Below are 23,592 nucleotides of genomic sequence, written 5' to 3' on the forward strand. Positions count from 1 at the left end.
CTTTGCAGAATTTACAGCTCCTTAAAAATATTGATGGGCTTTATAGAGTTTTCTTTAAGAGGCTAAAAGAGAGCTCTGCCAACTTTTGCAGCAGGCCGAGATCATCTCCCAACCAGATGTATCTGTGGCTGCAAATGTTGCCTCAACATACAGCCTGTATGCCATTTGTTCATCTCAAGTGTGTGTGTGACCTGCCAAGGGTCAGCCCAAGGATCTGTTGGAGCATACAGCCGAAAATCAGCCATTTTCTGAGCAGAATGGATACCGTGTGTAACTTGGGTTCATGGAACTGTTATTACTAAGCCAGATGGATTTCAAGTTCAAGTTCAAATGGATTGTCATTCAAACAAAACAATGTTCCTCTGGACCAAGCTGTACAACACAACACTGTGTAACTCTCATATAACACATAAAGTAATATTACCACTGGTACAGTAACAGATAATATGGTGCATTTGTGACACATTTTAAAAAGTAAACCGTATAATACTGCTGGGATTTCAAGCATGATGAAACTTGGGTGGTATCAGGGAGTTCAGTAATCTTACAGCCTGAGGAAGATGCTATTTCCCATCCTAACAGTTAAAAGCTCTTTGCCCTTATTCTGTGGTACCTCCAGCCTGATTGTGAGGGGGCCAAAGAAATTATTGGACAGATGGGAAGGATCATTGACAATGCCAGGGGTCCTGCTGTTATGGTCTGGTCCGGAGCCTGCATTCCGGATCTTGATCCGGTCCGCTTACTCCGGACTCCGGGTCTTGTAGCCGTCCCTCCTTTCACCCTTGAGCCTAATTAGTCGCACCTGTGGATCATCGTGGCTTGTTGGGGCTCAAGGAGGCACACCTGATGCCCATGGGCTGGCGGCGTATATAGGGGGCTCTGGGACTGAGTGAAGTTGGGGTGTTGTCTTGCTTATCCTATTCCTCTGGTGACCCTGGCTTGGAGTTCCCCTTGTTAAAGATGTGTCTGGCAGTCACCCTGGACCTAGTCCCTTCTTATCCCTTGCCTCTGTTGGGCAAGCCTGGCCAGACTGCTGTTTCCTGGCAGGGGACTCTGCCCCTTTCCATCCCTTGCTGCTGATGGGTTGTGCCCTGTGACCTGCTCAGGCCCCCATGTTCCTACTTGGGAGTTCTGGGCCCTGCCCAGGAGTTATGTGGCCTGCCCACTGAACTCTGGGATTCCTCCTGCCCACTGAACTCTGGGATTCCTCCTGCCTTGCCTGAACTCTAAGACTCTCCTGGAATCCCAGAATCACCTTGAATGTCATGTCCCTCATGCACACCATGGTCACCACATCTTGTCTATCATTTAGTTGTTCCTGTCCTGCCCCTAGTACTTCAGTGCCTGTGTCCTGCTCTTGGCTCTAGCCTCCTGTCCCCTTATGACACCTGCACATGCAGCACTCCTGGTAAATATCTCTGATAGATGGAAGAGAGACCCCTATGACCTCTCAGCAGTTATTGCAATCCTTTGTAGGGACCTGTGGTCAGATTGGGGGAGGGGGTTATGTGGGGGTGGTGGTGAGGAGCCTCACTTGCTTCATTCTCCTCAGGAAGTGGAAATGCTGCTGTTCTTTCTAGACCAAAGAGGTGGTGTTGATGGTGAGATCATCTGTTATGTATACTCCCAGAAACTTGGTGCTCCTTTCCCTCTCCATGGATTTACCCAAACTTTGGGTGTAACAGGCTTAGACATGTGGATGAAAGAGAAGTAGAGGGCTATGTGGGATGGAAGGCTTAGACTGACCTTACAATAGGTTAAAAGTACACATATCATATTGTTACTGATGATATGGTCTAGGTAGGAAAAGGATGAGGTCTTGAAGAGAATATAGGGAGTGAGGTGAAAGCTGAAAAGTGGGATCTCAAGGGTCTTAACCTCTGACTTGCTGCCTAAGCTATGTGCCAGTGAAGGTAAGAATAGAATGGTTTGAATGTGTGGCTGAGGAAGTGTTTCAGATTTCTGGATCATTGGGATCTGTTCTGGAAAAGGGAATATACCTGTATAAAATAGGGTGGATTGAATGAGGGGAGCCAATATCCTTGCGGACAGGTTTGCTAGAGCTCTAGGGAGGGCTTAAACTAATTTGGCAGAAGGATGGAAACCGGAGTGACAGTAGACGATCGGGCAGTTGGTATTCAAGTAGCTGCAGTGTGTAGTGAGACAGTGATAGGCAATTACTAAGCAAAATTGCAGACAGTGGGATGTGTTGAGGTGTTTCTTTAAACAAAGTAGTACCTTCAACCTTTGGAAAATTGAGGATAAAGTAAAAGGGAAGGGCGGTGCAGGAGAGGACACAAAAAATCTCCAAAATAAATGAAAAGGCAAAGGTTAGAAAGGGATAGGAATTTAACCTCTGCTAACATGGAGGCAAAATTGAAAAGGGTGATGAATACAAGACTGAACATATTATATTTGAATGCATGTGGTATTCAGAATAAGCTAGATGATCATGTAGTGCTGTTAGAAATTAGCATGTATGACATTGTGGGCATCTATGTTGTGGCTGAAAGACGATCACAGTTTGGAGCTTACTATCTATGGATACACATTTTATCGAAAGGTTGAGTGGGCTGGGAATGTGGGGGCTGGCATGGCTCTGTAGGTACAAAAATGAAATCAAATCCTTAGGGGAAAAAAGTGACATAGAATCATAGTGTGTAGAGTTGTTGTGGGTAGAGTTAAGAAATTGCAATGGCAAAAAGTTGTGTGCAAACTTCCCAACAGTAGTCAGAATGTGGGGCAAAAATAATAATGGAAGATAAAAGAATGCAATTTTCTGATAATCTTGGTGATTTCACCATCCATGTAGACTGGGAAAATTAGGTTGGTGCTGGATCTTAAGAGGAGGAGTTTGTAGAATGCCTAGAAATTGGCTTTTTAGAGCAGCTTGTGATTGAGCCCATGAGGGAAAAGGCAATTCTGAATATGGGTCTTGTGTATTTCACCAGATTTGTTTAGGGATCTAAGATAAAGGAACCCTTAGGAGGCAGTGATCCAAATATGATGGAATTTGTCCTGCAATTTGAGAAGGAGAGGCTAAGACTAAATGTGTCAGTATTATGTTGAGTAAGTATGGTTGTGTAACCAGAGGCATGGGAGAGGAGCAGGCCAAAGTTGATTTGAAGTGGACACTAGCAGGGATGACAAAGAACAGTAATGGCTGGAGTTGCTGGGAGCAATTCAGAAAGTGCAGGATAGCTATATAGCAAAGAAGTGTTCTAAAGAGAGGATGAGGAATCTATTCACAAGCAAGAGAAAATCTGCAGAGGCTATGTTATGAGGAAACCATGGCTGACAAAGGAAGTCTAAAAGGAAGTCTTGATGAAGGGTCTCGGCCCAAAACGTCAACAGTGCTTCTCCCTATAGCTGCTGCCTGGCCTGCTGTGTTCCACCAGCATTTTGTGTGTGTTGTTTGAATTGAGTTGACTTTATTACTTACATCCTTCATATACATGAGTAAAATTCTTCACATTACATCTCCATCTAAATAAGCAATGTTCAATTTGTACTTCATGTGCCTTGCACGTTACACGCTTGGGTGATCACGGCTCTCCACATCGAATGATCCCTCGCAGCATCAATGATATCTCGCACATTTAGATTTGTTAGTTCTTTCACAGTGTCCATATCTTCTTTGCCTTCCTCTTCCTCATTTCCCAGGCATATGGCCTTGTAATATAAGACATTCTATTTCTCCCTTTCTGATGACATGGCCCAGTAAATTAAGTTTCTTCTCATTTAATGTTCTCATTAAAGATATTTTTGTATGGGCGTGTTGGAGTACTGTCTCATTAGTTACCCTATCTCTATACATTTTCAGCATTCTTCTAAGAAGCCACATTTCTGTTGCTTCTAAGTTTCTTTGGAGTTCTGGTGTTATAGTCCCTGTTTTGGAAGCATACAGTAAGGTTGACCAGATGCAACATTTTAGGCGTCTAAGCCTTGTTGTCATAGAAATGTGTCTGCTGGTAAAAATGGGTTTTGGAAGTTGGTTTTGGCAATGGCACTTTTTATTTCTACTTCTAGCATCTTGTGATATAAAGCTACCAAGGTAATTAAAGCTGGTCTTTTGTTCAATCTCTTGGTTATCAATGTATAATTAGCAGTTGGGAGTATCCTGCTGTTTTGATATTACCATGCATTTGGTTTTTGTTACAGTTAATGGTTAGACCAAAATCGGCACTTGCTTGCACTACTTTGTCTAGGAGGATTTGTAGATCTTCTCCAGCAATTGTTATTAGGATGGTATCATCTGCATATCTTGTTGATGTTAACATCTCCAATTTTTATCCCATCTAGATCTTCTATTTCTCCGAAAATCATTTCACTATAGATATTAAATAATTCCAGTGAGGCAACGCATCCCTGTCTCACTCCTCTTTGAATTTTAGTCCAACTATTTATATTATCATCAATTTTTACCACCGTCTTTTGATTCCAATATAAATTTTGAAGCAGTTGTTGGTCCCTTCCATTAATGTTTAATTTAGTGAGAATTTGAAATAATTTTTCATGTTGCACTTTGTCGAATACTTTAGTGAAATCATTAAAACATAAAAAGACATAATTTTGATATTCAATTGCCCTTTCTGAAAGCATTCGTAGTATGAAAATTGCGTTCCTAGTTCCTCTATCCTCAATAAACCCATATTGTAGTTTAGAAGTTGCTGGCCTTATTTTTAATTCGACTCAGAACAATTCTTAACAAAATCTTTATTATGTGACTCATGAGACAGATTGTTCTATAATTTTCACAGTCAATAATTCCAGGAATTTTTTGCAGAGTTATAAATACTGATTTCAAGAGATCGTCAGGCAATACACCAGACTTGTATATACCATTAAACAGTTCAAAACGAATATCTATGTCCAGATCTTCTAGGACTTGTATCATTTTCCACTGAAGTTTCATCAGGTCCAGTGGCTTTGCCATGTTTCATGCTTTTCAGTGCTTTAGTTATTTCTTCTTTGATAATAGGCCAGAATTACTATTTATTACAAATTAGTATAAATTGTATGTATAACAGGACAGTCAATATAACATAGAAATACAATTGTAACACAAGGAATTAATCAGTCTGATTGCGTGGTGGAAGAAGTTGTCTCAGAGAATGTTGGTTCTGGCTTTTATGCTATGGTACCATTTCCTGGATAGCAGAAGCTGAAGCAGTTTGTGGTTGGGGTGACTCAGGTCTCCAATGATCCTTTAGGCCCTTTTCTCTTACCTGTCTTTGTAAATGTCCTGAATAGCAGGAAGTTCACATCTACAGATGTGCTGGGCTGTCTGCACCACTCTCTGCAGAGTCCTGCGATTGAGGGAAGTACAGTTCCCATACCAGGCAGTGATGCAGCCAGTCAGGATGCTCTCAATTGTGTCCCTGTAGAAAATTCTTGGGATTTGGGGAGACATACCAAACTTCTTCAACTGTCTCAGGTAAAGAGTGGTGTTGTGCTTTTTTCACCACACGGCCGATATGTACAGACCATGTGAGATCTTCGGTGATGTATATGTTGAGGAACTTAGAACTGTTCACCCTCAACCCCAGATCCATTGATGTCAACAGGGGCTATCCTGTCTCCATTCTTCCTGTAGTCCACAACCAGCTCCTTTATTTTTGCAACATTGAGGGAGAGGTTACTTTCTTGACAATAATTAGTGTGAAGATAGAGGATTGGGAAGCTTTAAAAAATGAACAGAAGACAACTTAAAAAAAGCAATAAAGAGAGAAAAAGTGAAACATGAAATTAAGTTGGCCAATAATATAAGATACTAATAGTTTATTTTACGTTTGTAGATATATAAAGAGTAAGGTGTTGTGAGAGAAAATAAATCAGCCATTCTGCAATGTTGGAGCAGAATCATTGGGTGGAATGGCCTTATTCTTTTATGTGTGTGGTCTTATGACAGTTGGAATTCTAAGATGTATATGAGGCTAGTTTGCTTGCTTTAGAATGTCTAATTGAAACAGGCAGGCTCTTGGACTGCCCAGCTCTAGTACCACTTGATTGACAGCAAATCATGCTTTGGCATATCCCGCATGCTATTGCAGTATTCTCGAGACCAATCATCCTTGTTTTTCATTTGTGTTGTCTTGCTGAGGCCAATCCACAGTGAAGATAAGATTACTACTAACACCTGACATGAACCATTAAAGAGTTGCTTATCTTGTGTAAAGGTGGGATCTGTGGTTTGGCCAATCTGTAAGTGTTTCAACCATCATCCCTTCATTTGTATAGTATTGCTATATTTGGAGCATCAAACTGCTGTTGCCTTATTTGTTGAAATATTATAATGTTATAATATTTCAATAAATGAAGCTGAAGTTCTTTCAGATGCTCGTGCATTTTTGTTTGTGGTATTGGAAATTTGCCAGAAAAATGAGTACATCACTAGCACCTAGGCAGTGATCGAAGGCCTAAACTGGAGTCTGCCAGTATTTTGCCAACAGCTGCATTCCTGATGTAACTGACCCCCGCCAACTCGTGCAATTCTAGCATAGAGCCTCAGCAAACAAAAATCAGCCTGGTTTTCATTAGTTGTCCCTTTCCCTAAACCAATCATTTTTCATATGTTTCTGCTCATACATCTGGCCATAATCTGGGGCCACATTTGCAATGGAGGGCTTCTTTTCCAATACCATGCCAACACTTTGTAAGGCCTTTACATTGGGGGTGTCTCATTGGATTACAAATAAGCTAAAATTGTTATTTTCACACGAGCCAACAGAAGAAAATTGTATAAACACAGGACTTAACTTTTACTGAAATATTGGAAGCAATGTGGTCTTGGAAGAGAAGATTTGTCTGATAATCAATCGCACTAATTCAGAGGTGCTGTCATCTCATGTGAATTTCCAAAGTGTTTGAGATTGTATCTGTACTTGAAAGAAACCTTTCAAGTCTCAGGTGAGCAGCTGATTCTCAACAAACTAGAACGTCTAGACAGACAACACCTGAGCATCCTAATCACTACTCAACCTGCAGCTGCTTATAGTTTGTTTGCACACAGTGGTTAATTAATTTCTTGAAATTTAAAACTGGCCACCAGTGTATTGGTCTGAGGAAATCCAATGCTCAAAGCGCTTTAAGCAGGTGGTGTTGTGCAATAAAAATGGAGAACTGGTCTTTCAGCCAACATTGAATCTTGAACTTCAGCTCCACTCTTGAAGTTTAGCACCGATGCAGGGCTCTCCAAACATTCGTACAGATTCCATTCATTAAATATGACCTTAAATGATGCACTTTGATCAGCTAATGGCCTATGGGATGCATCATTGTTGAGCTGAATCTCTTGTTAACTAACTAACGCATGCCATAGTTGTTACTGACCAGCCCCTAGTGCAAATTTGAATATCACATCAACAATTACTGTTTTACTCCAGGATTGTTAACTAACTAAATTACTTTGCTGAGAATTCTCACTGAATCCCCATCAGAGCCTCTTGGCACACACAGTGTGAATCATTCAGTAATACTGTTACTCTGATGCCAAAAAGCTTTGAAGCATATTGTTGCCCTTTCCTTGTCTCCATGGGTCTAAACATCATTGGTCACAATTGCTCCGGGCCAGGTGTCCTTCCTAAGAAGTCCCTGAAAGAAATGGGGTGCAAAGACAGGGTCTGGAATCTAGATAGAAGATTATTGCTAGATGCCACCCTTTTCTCATTGAGAGTCCTGTCCATCATCCCAGCTACATTATACATTCTGGGAACAAGTCATACTTGGACAGGGATATGAGCTGAGAAAGTAAATGATATTGAATGTTGCAAATCTGAAATGGTAAATTCTGTAAAGATTAGCAAGAATCTCTGCAGAGAGAACAGTTAGTGCTTTTAATCTAAGGAAAAGTCACTAACCTGAAGCATTAGCTTTTTCTACACATAGAAGGATATAAAGTAAGCTGTTCTTTCTATCTTGATGGGAAAATTCATGTTAAAAAGCTATATCAACTAGTTTGTATTATTCTAAATTTTTAAACAGTTGAAATACTTGGACCAGAGCCATGACTGCTTTGTGGCTTCATGCTGTTGTTAGCTAGAAAATGTTTACATCCTATAAGTTTTTAATTGCTCAGTATAGACTGTACACAAAATGTTGGAGGAACTCAGCAGGCCAGGCAGCATCTATGGAAAAGAGTAAACAGTCACCTTTTGCTGCCTGGCCTGCTGAGTTCCTCCAGCATTTTGTGTGTTTCTTGGAATTTCCAGCATCTGCAGATTTTCTCCTGTTTGTGAGACTGTATGCAAGACATGATTGTCACTATACCCCTGCACATATGACAATAATAAACCAATTTACCAAGTTTCTCCATTAGCCTTGTAACTATGATAAGATTTTCACTTGCCTCCGATGTTGATGAGTGTGCTGGTGGTGATTCCCAAGGCTGTGGTGAAAATACTGTTTGCATCAATGTTCCTGGATCTGTGAGTGCAAGTAAGGCTATGCAATTCCAGAGGGTGGAAACACATGTGTCCAAAAGTGTTGTCAGAATTTTTCTGACTGAAAATTAATAAACAACAAATTTTGTAAACAAATTATTTATGTGGTGAATCCAATATAATTTAGAAGCTCATTCTAATCCCAGAGAAACTTTGACAAAATTGAATCATATTTTCCTCTGGATCATTACAATTTCTTTGAAAATTGTGTGTAAATGTTAGCCACTTCTAACAGATTGTACTATTGAGGTCTGATTTGAAGATTCCTCTTGCTTTGTGGTTTAGAAAAAGAAGCAGTTTTCACCAATTTTAAAGCTTGTTAAACTGAAATCATTCAAAGACTTGCTGAGTAATGAACAAATGAACATTTAACTCCAGGGTAGGCCTAGATGATGATCTGAGATGACTAGGATTTGAGAGCAGTACATCAGCTGCAATTGAAAAGACAAACTAGAATTGTTAACTTTCCAGGATTAAAGGTGAAATGTCTGAACAATGGTGTGTGCAAGTTTGAAGGGTAACTAAATGATGGCATCTTAGTCTTGTTTTCTTTGACCGTTTATTTATTAGTTATAAATGTATTGGTGGTACTGAGGATGTGGGAAAAGATAGTTTCACTGAAGGAGAGCTTGGAGTTTTAAGATCATGTGATGAATTTTCAGAAATATTCCCAACTGGATGGGGTCTGCATTGCTAGAGTACAACTGTGGTCTCCCTTATCCAATCAGCAGGAGAAGAAAATAGAGCAGGACCTGGAACAAGGCTGTACTCTGGTGTATGCCATACACCAACTACTACCTCAAGCAATGAAAGTACCAGAATAAAATCAGCTAACTGAATATTATTTCTTATTTCCTTATAACAATGGAGGAGGCTATTTGCTCCATTGAGTCTATGCTGTTCCTTGTAATATTTCCATCAGCTCTCTTTTCCCCACCTACACTCCTGTTGCCAATTCTCCTATCAAACCTCCGCCTTCCCCCCTCAATAACCTGGCAGTTCTCTCTTGCATTTAAGATGTGGAGGAAGCTGGTACTGCCACAGTCACAGGAACAATATACAGGTTTCAAACAGGTAACACCTGAGCACTGGGTTGCTGGAGCTGTTGTTAAGGTGAATTTGGGTGCAGTGTGGGCTTGAGGAAGATGTAGAGAGGCTGCTGAGAGCCACAGATAAGGTAAGTGAATGGACCTGGACAGAGGAGATGTAATATAATCGGGAAAATGTGATGTCATCTACTTTGGTAGAAAAATTCCAAATGTAGAATGCTTTGAAAAGGTGAGACACTGAAAGTGATGGTTTTAATTGTTCTTTCAATGCAAATCACTGGAAGTTTATTGATACAACATGCAGTTACTATGTGGTATATATTTTGTAACTTCAAAAGATCTGACTCCAACTTCATCTGTTTACTTTAAGTAAGGCATGGACATATCACGAAGTACCGTCGTGATATATACGCAATTCATGTATTTTTACATATAACCATGATGAATAATGTAAACAATAAAGAATGGTTAATCAAACTATACATTTACAAGATTACTAAAACGTTACTGAAATATTAAACACTCAACACTTCTCCTTGCTTAGCTATAAACTCCAACTCAATGTAGAATGCATCACAGCTATATACCCAGTATATTATATACTGCAACTACCATACCATCATCCACAGCATAGTCAATTTTTAAATTGTCCCATTCACACCTAAAGATTTAATTGCTGTGGAAGCTTTCTTATTCTTGTGGGATAACATCTTTCCTGAAAAGTGGGATTTCTGTTTTGCAGCTGAGGCCTGTGGCTTTGGAAACAACCTCAGGTTCATTACTAATACCTCCACAATATCTTCAGCTACCTCTCTCTGAACCTTTGGACGTAGTCCATCTAGTCCAGGTGACTTAACTAACTTCAGACCTTTCAGCTTCCCAGCCACTTTCTCCCTGGTAATAACAACTGCACTGACTTCTGCCCTTAATACCCTTGAACATCTGGCATTCTACTAGTGCCTTCCACAGTGAAGACTACTGCAAAATACTTATTCAGTTCTTCTGCCCTTTCTTCTCCCCCATTACTACCTTTGCAGGATCATTTTCTATCAGTCCAATATCTCCTTGCCTCTTTTACTTTTCATATATCTGAAAAATCTTTTGGTATCTTTGATCTTATTGGCTAGCTTACCTTCATAATTCATCTTTTTGCTCTTTATGGCTTTTTTAGTTACCTTCTTTTGGATTTTAAAATCTTCCCAATCCTCTAACTTCACACTAATCTTTGCTCTATTATATGCCCCCTCTTTTGCTTTTATGTTGGCTTTGACTTCTCTTGTCACCCAAGGTTGTGTCATTTTGCTTTTGGAATGCTACTTTTATTTTGGATGTAACGATCTGGTGCATTCTGAATTGCTTCCAGAAACTTCAGCAAATTGCTGTTCTGCCATCATCCCGGCTAGTGTCCCCTTCCAATCAACTTTGGCCAGCTCCCCTCTCTTGCCCCTATAACTTCCTGTACTCTATTGTAATACTGAAACATCTGACTTTAGCTTCTCCCTCTCAAATTGCAGGATGAATTCTATCATATTATGATCACTGCTTCCTAAGGGTTCCTTTACCTTAGGCTCCCTAATCAAATTTCTATTTACTGGCTTTAGTTAGTTTTTTTAAATCTTTGAAATACCATTCAAACTCATTTTGTGGAATAACTGAAACAGCTGAGCCAGTGTCCAATTCCATTTTAAGTAACCATCCCTTGTTTCTGGCGAAAGCCATATTGCTTGTCTATTGTTAATTTCCACATTGTAAATCTCAAGGTTAGGCAGTCCAGTGTCACATGAGGTAAGAGCCTTTGCTGGAGAGGACTTGGAGCTGATTCAAAGCAGCAGATCCAGGGTGAAGCAGAGTTGAGACTGAGGGACCCATGCTGGAGATTGAGGCACAAGCCAATGTCTGCCCAGATTGGTGCCAGATTGGAAAGATCAGGTACAAGTCAAATCTAGACAGCGTATCGAAGAGTGTATCGAAGTGACGGGGCCCAGGTCCAAGAGCAAGAGACGATCTACAGTTTGGCTGATTTAAGTGCAGGACTAAGTTGAAAATGTCAACGTGTTGGGGCTGAGGGCAAGGGATTGGCCAGTGTTCAGCTTGCTATTCCATGATGTTTACTCTTCTCTGCACTGAACTGAGGCTGTGACCTGCAACTAACAGGCTCCTGGATCGGCTGTGGCCGGCTGAGTGGTTGTGGACTCACTTTTGTGAACTTCAGTTCTGAATGTTATGTGCTTACTTTTATTGTTTTTTATTTTTGATTTGTTTTTTTTTCTGGACATTGGGTGTATGACTGTCTTCATATTTTTTAATGTGTTCTATTGGGTTTCTTTGTTTTGTGGCTGCCTATAGGGAGACAAATTACAAGGTTGCATATATTACGCACACTTTGATAATAGATGTACTTTGAACTTTGGTAGATTAAGAGATCACGTTTCCATGGATATGATCTTTTAAGAACCAAAATATCATGGTCTCAAACTAGGGACAAGAGAAAATCTGATGGAGGGGAAACAACTGAACTGAAAATAGCTTTTGTTAACTTTTATCAGCAGGAACTCCCTGGTGGCAAGCTGAATGACCTGTCTGATCACTCAGTTGCTGCAGGGAGACATTTGTTGGCTTTGTGAGTAAGCTTGATTTTATTTGTGTCTCCAGGACAAAATGTTGAATCCTAGCTGTTCTAACATATCCTGTTCTGCATACATTTTAGTCTTTGCCCATTCTGCTATTTGGATAAATAGGAGCGACTGGGGTGGTACTCTTTGGCAAAGAGAAAATTGAAAGGGAATGTAGTAAAGGTATTTAAAATAACAAAGGACATGTATGGAGCAATCTTCAATGATGGAAGGGGTCAAGAACTGGGAAACAGAAGGATGTTGATTGGCAAAATGACAGGAGGCAACACAGTGCCAGGGGTATACTGCCAGAGATAATTGCAAGGGCAAACTCAACTGTAACATTCACAAAGTATCTAAGAGTTACTAAATGTCTGAAATGGGGAAAACAAAATACTAGAGCTCTGGGAAGTGAATGGGGGAATGCGTCTAGGTGGATTATTATCAAAGGCCAACATGAATTCCTCCTCGAACCATCCTGTGATTCTGGAATGCATTCTTTCTGAGTTCCAACTGGCCTACACAGCCTTACCTCACTGGCTGTGCTGTTGGTGATTAACTCTCAATTGGCTAGTGTCTTTGGCCTTCTGATGAGATTGGAAAGATGATATATACAAAACAGATTTGTTTAATCTGCTCTTCATAACAGTTGAAAACGTTGAATGTGTTTATTTATCTTCTGCACTTTTATTTGCATTAGTGTTGTAAAGTTCTGAGAAATGCATTTGCTTCTGACTTTGCAGTCTGCCAATAGTTGATATGTGACTTTGAGTAAACTGGTGGGTTGTATCTTGAAACAATTAATTGGAACTTCTAAATCAAACATTTATTCTGTTTAGCTCCAGGAGTGACTCCTGAGAATTTGATGTTTGCTGATTATGGTCATGTGGTAAGAGTAGAGCAATGAATTCATTTATATTTAGTTTTACTACTTTGGAAAGGGTTTTGTACATGTTATGTCTGGTGAGCTGATTTAAAGTTATTGTTAAGATCCCAGAGAAGTGGGTTCTTTGTAAGTCAACAGCTCCTTCTAAAGCTGGGCAGGAAAATGGCAGGTGATGTTTACTCTGGGCAAGTGTGAAGTATGGCACCTTGGGATGACAAAAGTAATAGAAAATTACATAATTTATACATTAAATACCAAGGCACCTTGGAGTATTGATGTATAGAAGCATCTTTCTGTAGATCCCTGAAGGTGGCAACACAACTAGATAAGGTCATAAAGAAGGCATATGATATTTTTGCCTTGATCAAGAGTTTCAGCATAACTGTTGGGAAGTCATGTTGCAACTGTATAAAACTTTGGTTATCATGTCCAGTAACGAGGAGTTGATCAGGATCTTGCCTGGTTTATAAAGTATTAGCTGTATGAAAGAGCAGACCGAAGCCCCGGAGGCTGAGGAGTGACTTTCCTAGAAACATATAAGATGAGGAGCAGATGATAGTTTTTCTTTTCTCAGGGTGGAAATGTAAAATACTAGAGGGTGTAGATTTAAAGTGAGAGGGTCAAAGATTAAAAGAAACTTGAGACTTTTCTTTACATGGGGTGGTAGATGCTTGGAGTGAGCTATCAGGAGAGCTGGCAGCAGCAACAGGATAGCAACATTGTAGAGGCATTTTGACAAGCGCATGAACAGGCAGGAGATAGAGAAACCACAGACAGATTGGACGATTGCTTTAAAGGACACCTGCATTTACTTTTCCAGCAGTCTCCTTTGCCTTCCATTTTAATGCACAATCCTACTCCACCCTGACTGCTGTAACTGTGGCCTCCTGCACTGTTACAACATCATCCAATGGAAGCTTAATTAACACCAGTTTATTTTCTATCTGGGCTTATTGTGGCCTGCAAGCCTTAATACTGAATTCTCCAACTTAGAATAACTTGCATTTCCTGTTTGCTTTAACAGGCCTTTTGTGCTTGCTGTTCCTGTACCTCCCTCCCCTCCCCCACCCCACCTTTGTCAGATGTATCTTCTGGCCTGTTCAATGTGTTCCAGTCAACCAGAGAATACAGCTTCACCCAAACTTCACAATATCTGCAACCCTTTATACAGACAAAGCAACTTAACTGTCCTTTCAATGGCTGTCCATCATTTCCCTGTCACTCGCACTCCCTTTGATCCACCTGTTATGTTTGCTCTTGATGAAAGACAAACTTTTCATGGGTTTTCAAACACTAACACATTTATAAACAATCATACCTTCAAGCTCCACATACTAATTTGTGCTCCCAGTTCACCCCAATGTCACCTCCAGTTCCAAGTGGATCTCCTGCATTGCACACTGGGATTGAAGTTCTTTATCATGTACATTCAAAATAACACATCTTCTCCCTTCAAAGAAACAAACACAATACCATGTCCCCATAAACCTGCAAGAAACAATAATGCTTTCCATCGAAGATATTTACATTAATGTCAATTGTATTTGGATTTCCAACACAGATAATTATATTAACTTCAATTGTAATAAGAAAATACAGGACCAGACCCCCCCCCCCCCCCCATTCACTCTTTCACTCTCAGTCCATCTCTGTGGTTTAATAATCCTTTTTGGTCTGCTATACATTTCCACAAGTGTAATGCTTGTATTAGGTGCATTAATATCAGTGTCCTTTTGAGAACTCTGATCTACAGTATGTGTTTGTTCCTTTCACATGCTTCTTGATAGATCTCATCTGTTTCTCTGTTCTTGCCGTGTGACCATAATTCGCTCCATGTGCCTCATAATGGAGCCCTGGACTACATCCATGTGATCACTGAGTCTTTGCACAAGTTCAAACTGTGTTTGTCTCAATTCAGAGCTCTTTCTGTTGGCTGCATATCATAGCAGCTCTTAATGTTGCCTTATGTTTAACCGTTGCTGTTGTTCTGACCTTATGGACAATGTGTTCTTCACATCTTACTTTTTATTTTTCCATTTCAACTTTGGAGAGGATCGTGGAGATGTTTTTGATTTCTAGTCTTTAACTGGAAGTTGATATGAGACTGATTTTGAACCACAGCTACACAATGTGGAAGCGTGACTGATGACTTCTTCATCATGATCGCTCTGTTCCACACCGGTATCCTGTCTGTCATGGGGGTGTAGCTGGTACAGATGTCTATGGAAGTTGGAGTTCCTGTGCTTCTCTTGTATATTCTCTCTGGAGATCTCGTAGATGCTGTTATGAGCTTCTAGTTATGTCGGGCAAGCATCCGAGCCCCTCAAAGACATCTGTTTACTATTTACTGAGTGTTGCCTGGTCATCTTTGGTCTGTGAGGCACCATGAAAACTCTTTTCACCATGAGGTCAGACCTAACATTGGCCGTCCTCACTTTTCACCAAGCTGTAGCCGTGCCTTTGGGTGCCGCCTCTGGTGCTTGAAGGTCACTACACTGGAATGTTCTCCCCGGTATAGCTTCACTGGGTAAATCTTGTATTCATCCATGGATAACAAATTTACCTGAGCTCCAGTGTCAAGTTTGAATGGAATTTCTATCTTCTTCACAGCCATTGGAATGATCGATTCTGTTTTACCAGCACCAGCAGTCTGCGGAGAATCTATGAAGATTTCCTCAGCAACTGTGTGCACCTTTCTATTGGTAGCTCAAGCTTTGCAGTACCTTGCAAAATGTTTCTTCTTACCACAATTATTACTGGACATTTCTTAAGCAGGACATGTCTTTGGATGTGCCTACCTCCAGATTAGCTGTTTGAGCCCATCTCCGGTTGCTTTACGATACACCTTGTGATCTGCCCCTCTGTTTTCACAGCGTGCGTTGTTGTTTCCACTCTGTGCAGCTCTTTAGCTTGCATTCGTGTAATCTCCTCTTCCCTACACATATCCACTGCTTCTTTCAGCATCAAATCTTCACAGAGCAATCTTTTTCTAGCCCATTATCTCGGGTTCCACAGACTATTCTGTCTTTAACTAGTGAGTCTCTCAAGTCTCCGAACTCTCAGGACTTTCTCACCTCAGCTGAGGTGAACAGCTCACCTTGTTTCTGTTCACAGGAAAACAACATGATTTCAAACAAGATGTTTATACTCCTCAAATTTGGGACAAAATACTCCTCAAATTTTGTCTTCAGAGTGTCCAATTTTAAGTCTGTCTCATCAATTTGAAAGCTGTGGTAGATGTCCAATGCACCTTCAGCGATTACGTGTAGAAAGGCAGACACTTACAATTCTTTCCTCCACCTTGCCAGCTCTGTTAGGCCGCTGAATATATATTGAATCACTTTTTGAGGCATTTCCAGTTATCGGCTAGATTGCCCATAAATTGCATAGCTGTGGGAGGACTTGGATTATCCATTGAGGGGACGTTTAGGTTCTCACCTCAATCTTTTGGTGAACTTCAAAGCAATGTGCTGTCTTGCCACTGTGTCGGAACCTAGCACCTTTTTTTTAGTCACTCACAGTACTATTATGCTTTGTGTACAGACCTCACGCCAGCTTCTGACACCATGTTATGTTTGTTCTTGATAAAAGACAAACTTTGAATCGGTTTTCAAATGCTAGGACATTATATTAACAATCATGGCTTCAAGCCCCACACTTAAGCACTACTCCCAATGGCAGCTTTCGGTTTCCTGTGAACCACCGGCATTGCACACATAATAACACACCACCCACTGCCACACCTACCTGTTCTGTTACTTAGACAAATTTGAGCAACACACACAATGCTGGAGGAGTATATATGGAGGGGAATAAACGGATGATATTTCAAATCGGGAGCCTTCGTCAGGACCCAAAACATCGACTGTTTATTCTTGGATGGTGTCTGACTTGCTGAGTTCCTCCAGAATTTTTTGTGTTGTTCAAGATTTCCAGCATCTGCAGAATCTCTTGTCTTAGTCAATTTGTTTCTTTCAAGCTCAGTTCTGCCGAAGTGCCTTTGACCTGAAGCATTAACTGTTTGAGGAACAAAATGAGTTTCTCCACCATTTCTGTTTTTTAGTTTTAATGAACTCTTTAGCATTCATTGCTAAAACCAGTTGTGTGGTACTGTAAACCATGGACTGTTTGTAAATGTACAGTGACCATCTTATTAGGTGCACCAGTACACCCGCTTGTTAATGCAAGTATCCAATCATGTGGCAGCAACTTAATGCATAAAAGCATCAGACATGGTCAAGAGTTTCAGTTGTTGTTTGGACTAAACATCTGAATGGGGAAGAAATGTAATCTAGGTGATTTTGACTGTGGAATGATTAAGGTCATATGGGGTGGTTTGATTATCACAGAAACTGCTGATCTCCTGGAATTTTCATGCTCTACATTCTCTAGAGTTTACAGAGAATGGTATGAGAAACCAAAAAAAAAACATCCAGTGCTTGGCAGTGTTGCAGTGAAAATGCCTTGTTAATGAGAGAGGTTAGAGGAAAATGGCCAGAGTATTTGTAGCTGACGGGAAGGTGACAGAAACTCAAACAAGCACAAGTTACGACAGAATCGGAATCAGATTTAATATCAGCGCCATGAAATTTGTTGTTTTGCAGCAGCAGTACATTGTAATACATAAAAATAAAAACTATAAATTACAGTATATATGAAAAAAGAAAATTAAATAAAATATGTAGTGTAAAAAGAGGAAATACTGAGGTAGTATTAGTGGGTTCATTGTCCATTCAGAAATTTGATGGCAGAGGTGAAGAAGCTGTTCCTGAAATGTTGAGCGTGTATCCTCAGGCTCCTGTTCCACCTCCTTGAGGGTATTGGTGAGAAGAGGGCATGTCCTGGGTGATGGGGGTCCTTAATGATGGATGCAGCCTTTTTGAGGCATGGCCCTTTGAAGGTGGCCTCAATGCTGGGACAATAGTGTCCATGATTGAGCTGGCAGAATCTACATCTTCGTCCAGCTTTTTCGGATCCTGTGCAGTGGCCCCTCCATATCAGATGGTGATGCAAACATTTAGAATATTCTGCACGGCACATCAGTAGAAGTGGTAGACAGAGGAGTATCTCTGAAAGTCCAACACTCCGAACCTTTTTTTTAAAAACTTTTTTTATTGCATTTTTAAATGATTACAAAGTATGAAAAAACAATGTATATAACCCTTACCCCCTCCCCTTAACCCCTCCCCCCTAACTGCCCTATAGAAAAAAAAGAAAGAAAGAAAGAGTGCCTGGTTGTGGGAAGATCTCCACATGCTCCATGGAATTCGTAATAACTTTAATATGTATATTTATTTCTTTCCCCTAATAACCAATTGTTTCATCTTCAGAGCATCTATACATTTAATCCTGTCTTTTGTAAATAGGGGCTCCAAATTTTCAGAAATGTTTCATATTTATCTCTTAAATTATAAGTAATTTTTTCTAATGGAATACAACCATAGATTTCTTTCTTCCGAGAATCTATACTTAAATGTGTATCCGATTTCCAAGTAACTGCAATAGACTATGTCTTGATAGTATGACAAATACAATAAATGTTCGGTTAAGGTTAGTGCAGTATAATTTTCTACATCAATTATATATTACACCACAAAAAATAAAAAAATTAAATCCAAATTTATCGGATCAGTGTTTCCGATGTAACCAGGAAACTGGTACTTTTTTACATTCGACATGGTCTTGCTCTAAAATTCAACCTTTTTGGACAAATTTAAGACTTTTACTGGAACAAATTACAGGAACACAACTTCCTCATAATCCAATATTATTTTTACTAGGTAATATTGAAGGGATAAAACCGAAACTCAAACTAAATAAGTATCAGAAAGAATTTATAAAAATTGCACTGGCAGTAGCCAAAAAAACACTCCGAACCTTGAAGTGGATGGGTTACAGCAGCAGCAGACCACAAAAAAATCATTCTCAGACCCTAATCTTTATTAGGAGGTGCTGAACAAAGCAGCCACTGGGTGTACATTGCACTCTGCGTACTGAATAATGCTATGACTTGGAATACTTGAGAAGAATTGGCCAGAGAATTTGCAGGGGTTTCCTACCATTAACTGAGGCCTGTGGACCCCAGGTTGGGCACCCCTGCTCTCGTCAGATCTTAATAACTCAAAAGTTCAAGTTGCAGTGCAATAAAATGTATTTGCAGTTAACTGGCAACTATAAAAGGATTAATTCTAGTATTTTACATTCCCTGTTGACAACCCAAGGAAAGCATGGGTTAGAGATGAGACTGCAGGATTGTAGTTCCCTTACATCAGCCCATGTATTCTGCTGGAGTTGTCAAGTCACAGGATTACCACAAATATTTTTGCTCCAGTAAAATTGAAAACTAAACTTAACGATCTGCTGACGTCCAAAGAGATTTGTAATTATTGCATTTTCCATATGGCTCATAGAAATCAGTGAGATATTTAGGCAGTTTGGACTGCTTTTGGCATCAATCTTGTGTTGATGAATTATTTTTGTTAATTTGTCTTAGATCTTTAAATAATTTTGATAAAGCATACATATGATGTATGCTCACAGAAGTGGACGTGGGTGGTAAGCCTGAAGTAAAATGCATTTACTTAAAGACAAAGCCTACAAGAAAGGCTGGTCCAAAAAATTAGAACATAGAAAACACACATCTACAGCACATTACAGGCCCTTCAGCCCACAATGCTATGCCAGCCATGTAACCTACTCTAGAAACTGGCTAGAAATTCCCTACCGCATAGTCCTCTATTCTCCTAAGCTCCGTGTACCTACCTAAGAGTCTCTTAAAAGACCCTATTGTATCCACCACTACCACTATCGCTGACAGTGCATTCCACGCATCCACCACTCTCTCTGTGAAAAACTTGCCTCTGACATCTCCCTTGTACCTACTTCCAAGCACCTTAAAACTATGCCCACTTGTGTTAGCCATTTCAGCCCTGGGAAAAAGCCTCTGGCTATCCACACGATCAATGCCTCTCATTTATATAGGTCACCTCTCATCCTTTGTTGCTCCAAGGAGAAAAGGCCAAGTTCGCTCAACCTGTTCTCATAAGGCATGCTCTCCAATCCAGGCAACATCCTTGTAAATCTCCTCTGCACACTTTCTATAGTATCCACATCCTTTCTGTAATGAGGTGACAAGAACTGAACATGATACTCCAAGTGGAGTTAAACTAAGGTCTTGTATAGCTGTAACATTACCTCACAGCTCTTGAATTCAATCCCACAGTTGATGAAGGCCAACACACTCTCCATATTAACAATCTTAACAACATTGTCAACCTGCGCAGCAGCTTTGAGTGTCCTATAGACACAGACCCCAAGGTCACCACTAGTCACTGTCCTTAATGCACCCTTTGCCTTCTGTGGGCAAGCCAGTTCTGGATCCACAAAGCAAGGTCCCCTTGAATCCCATGCCTCCTTACTTTCTGAATGTGCCTTGCTTTGGAAACCTTACCAAATGCCTTACTGGAATCCATGAACACTACACCCACAACTGAACCTTCATCAATGTGTTTTGTTACATCCTCAAAGAATTCAATCAAGCTTGTAAGGTATGACCTGCCATTGACAAAGCCATGCTGACTATCCCTAATCAGATTATGTCTCTCCAAATGCTCATAAATTCTGCCTGTCAGGATCTTCCTCAACAACTTGCCCACCACTGAAGTAAGACTCACTGGTCCATAATTTCCTGGGTTATCTACTCCCTTTCTTGAACAAGGGAACAACATTTACAACCTTCCAGTCCTCGGGTACTTCTGCTGTCCCTATTGATGATGCAAAGGTCATTGCCAGAGCCTCAGCAATCTCCTTCCTCGCTTCCCACATTATGCTGGAGTATATCTCGTCTAATCTTGGTGACTTACCTAGCTTGTACCTTTCAAAAGCTTCAGCACATCCTCTTTCTTAATGTCTATACGCTCAAGCATTTCAGTCCGCTGTAAGTCATCCCTACAATTTCAAGGTCCTTTTCACTGGTGAATAGAGTCTACAGCATCCAAGACATATTGGATTCAAAATTGGTTTGGGTAGTGAACAATGGTGGAGAGTTGCTTCTATGCTTGGAAGTTGATGACCACTGGCATACCATAGGGATTAACACTGTCACCTTACTGTACTATAGGAGGATTGATTAGTCTGACACAACAATTAATGTGGTTGAGGATAGTCTTGGGCTACAGAAAGACTGATTAGTTGTCAGGCTGGGTTGAGGAATGGCAAATGGAATTCAGAGTGTAAAGTGATGTATTATGGGAGATTGAATGAGGATGGAGCTACACAATGAATAGTAGGCCCCTGTGGAGTATTGAGGAGCAAAGGGAGTCCAAAATTCCTGGTGAGTGACAGCACAGGTAGGTATGGTGGAGAGGAAAGCATATGGGATGCTAACTTAAGTTAGTTAGGGATAGAATATACTGTAAGTGCAGGATATTTGTGTTGCAGTTTTACAAACTGTAGATGAATACACAACTGGAAGATTATGTGCAGTTTTGATTGCCAGAGTTTCTTTATTTACTGAGATATATTGTGGAATAGGCCTTTCTGGACCTTCAACCCACGCTGCCCAACAATCCCCCGATTTAATCCTCGGCTAATCACAGGACAATTTACAAAGACCAATTAAGCTACCAACCGATACATCTTTGGACTGTGGAAGAAAGCCCATGCAGTCATGGGGAAAACAGACAAACTCCTTACAAACAGCAGAGGGAATAGAACAGCCGTGGTTGCACTGGAGAGGATGCAGCAGAGATTCACTGGGATGTTGCTTAGGATGGAGTGTCTCTGTTGAAGAGAAAGTAGATAGATTTGGTTTGTTTCTTTTGCAGAACCTGGTGGAGGTGTTCAACATTATAAAGAACTTAGTGCAGGCTGAGTAAACTTTCCCCCAATAGCAGAGGTGCCTAGAGGGCATAGATTTAAGGTAGCGACTAAGAAGTTTCAAGGGAAAATTGAGAAGGTGATTGAAGTTTGGAACGCACTGTCTGAGAAAACAAAGGACACAGGTACACTCAGAATATTTAGGTATCTAGGCAAGCAGTTTAATGACCAAAGCATGGAAGACTAGACCTAAAGCTATTAAATGGATGTTGTCTGGTTATATGGCTTTTGCTATGTCCAGGGCTCAGCTGTTCTTTGGTGACAGTGAAAGAAATTGGCTGAAGACTAGTTTCTGTGATGGTGGGGATCCTGGGATGAAGTCGAGATGGATCATCTGATCAACAATCCTAATTGAATGTGGTCATAAATGTCTTTGGCACTAACTGTGTTTGTATAGTACCCTGCAATTAGACTCAACCACCAGTCCTCTGATCACAATGCAGCAAGATTTATTGTCTGGTCTTGTGCTCTTTCCAAGGCACTTTGTTACAACTTGACTCCACAGTTCCTGGATGCATTCCCATGGCTGACAAGGGAAAGACAAAGCTAATGTAAAAGCAAAAGAGAGGGCATATAATAAAGCAAATATTAGTGACAAGACAGAAAGCAACTAAAAGAATCATTCGGAGAGAAAAGATGAAACGTGAAAGCAAGCTAACAAACAGTATCAAAGTAGATAGAAAAATCTTTTTCAACCATATAAAAAATAAAAGAGAGATGAGAGTGGATATAGGACTGCTAGAAAATGATGCCAAAGAAATAATAATGGGGGAGAAGGAGATGGCAGATGAACTAAATGAGTATTTTGCACCAGTCTTCACTGTGGTAGACACTAGCCGTGTATCAGGTGTTGAAGGATGTGAGGAAAGAGTGCACTATTACTATTACAAAAGATAATTTGCTCAAAAAGCTGAAAGACCTGAAGGTACATAAGTCACCCAGACCAGATGAAGTGCACTCTTGGGTTTTGAAAAAGCTAGCAGCAGAGAATGTGAAGGCATTAGTAATGATCTTTCAAGCATCATTGGACTATGGCATAGTTCCAGAGGTCTGGAAAATTGCAAATATCGTTCCACTCTTTAAGAAAGAAGGGAGGCAACAGAAAGGAAATTATCGACCAATTAGCTTCACCTCAGTGGTTGGAAAGATGTTGGAATCAAATTTTAATGGTGGGGCTATGAGGTGCTTGGTGATATAAGGCAAGATATGACAAAGTCAGCATGGTTTCCTTAAGGGAAAACTTTGTCTGACAAACCTGTTGGAATTCAGTGTTGGGACCACTTTCTATGCTATATATCAATGATTTAGATGATGGAATAGATAGCTTTGTTGCCAAGTTTGCAGATGATGCAAAGGCTGGTAGAGGGGCAGTGTTGAGGAAACAGATAGGTTACAGGAGGACTCAGATAGATTAGGAGAATGGGCAAGAAAGTGGCAAATGAAATACAATGATGAAAAATGCCCAGATATGCACTTTGGCAGAAGAAATAAATCAGAATCAGAATCAGATTTTAATCACCAAGTACCTGTACACATACAAGGAATTTACTTCCGGCAGATGTTGTCTCTCTGCTCATAACAGATGATAAATATAAATGAAAATATAGATTATACATACAAGTAGCGCAATCCAAGTAATAGTTAGCCGACAGTTAACCAACAGTTAACTGTTCAGCAAAGTGACCGCAGTAGGGAAAAAACTTCTCCAGTGCCTATTAGTCTTAGTC

General features: G+C 40.3%; 1 protein-coding gene across 2 annotated transcripts in view; it reads left to right on the plus strand.

Moving 5' to 3' along the window:
• Positions 1–23,592, plus strand: part of nid2a (nidogen 2a (osteonidogen)) — a 157,311-nt gene that overhangs the window by 17,466 nt on the left and 116,253 nt on the right. The window lies entirely within an intron of this gene.

The sequence above is a fragment of the Hypanus sabinus genome, chromosome 2, assembly GCF_030144855.1.
Source record: "Hypanus sabinus isolate sHypSab1 chromosome 2, sHypSab1.hap1, whole genome shotgun sequence".
NCBI lineage: Eukaryota > Metazoa > Chordata > Chondrichthyes > Myliobatiformes > Dasyatidae > Hypanus > Hypanus sabinus.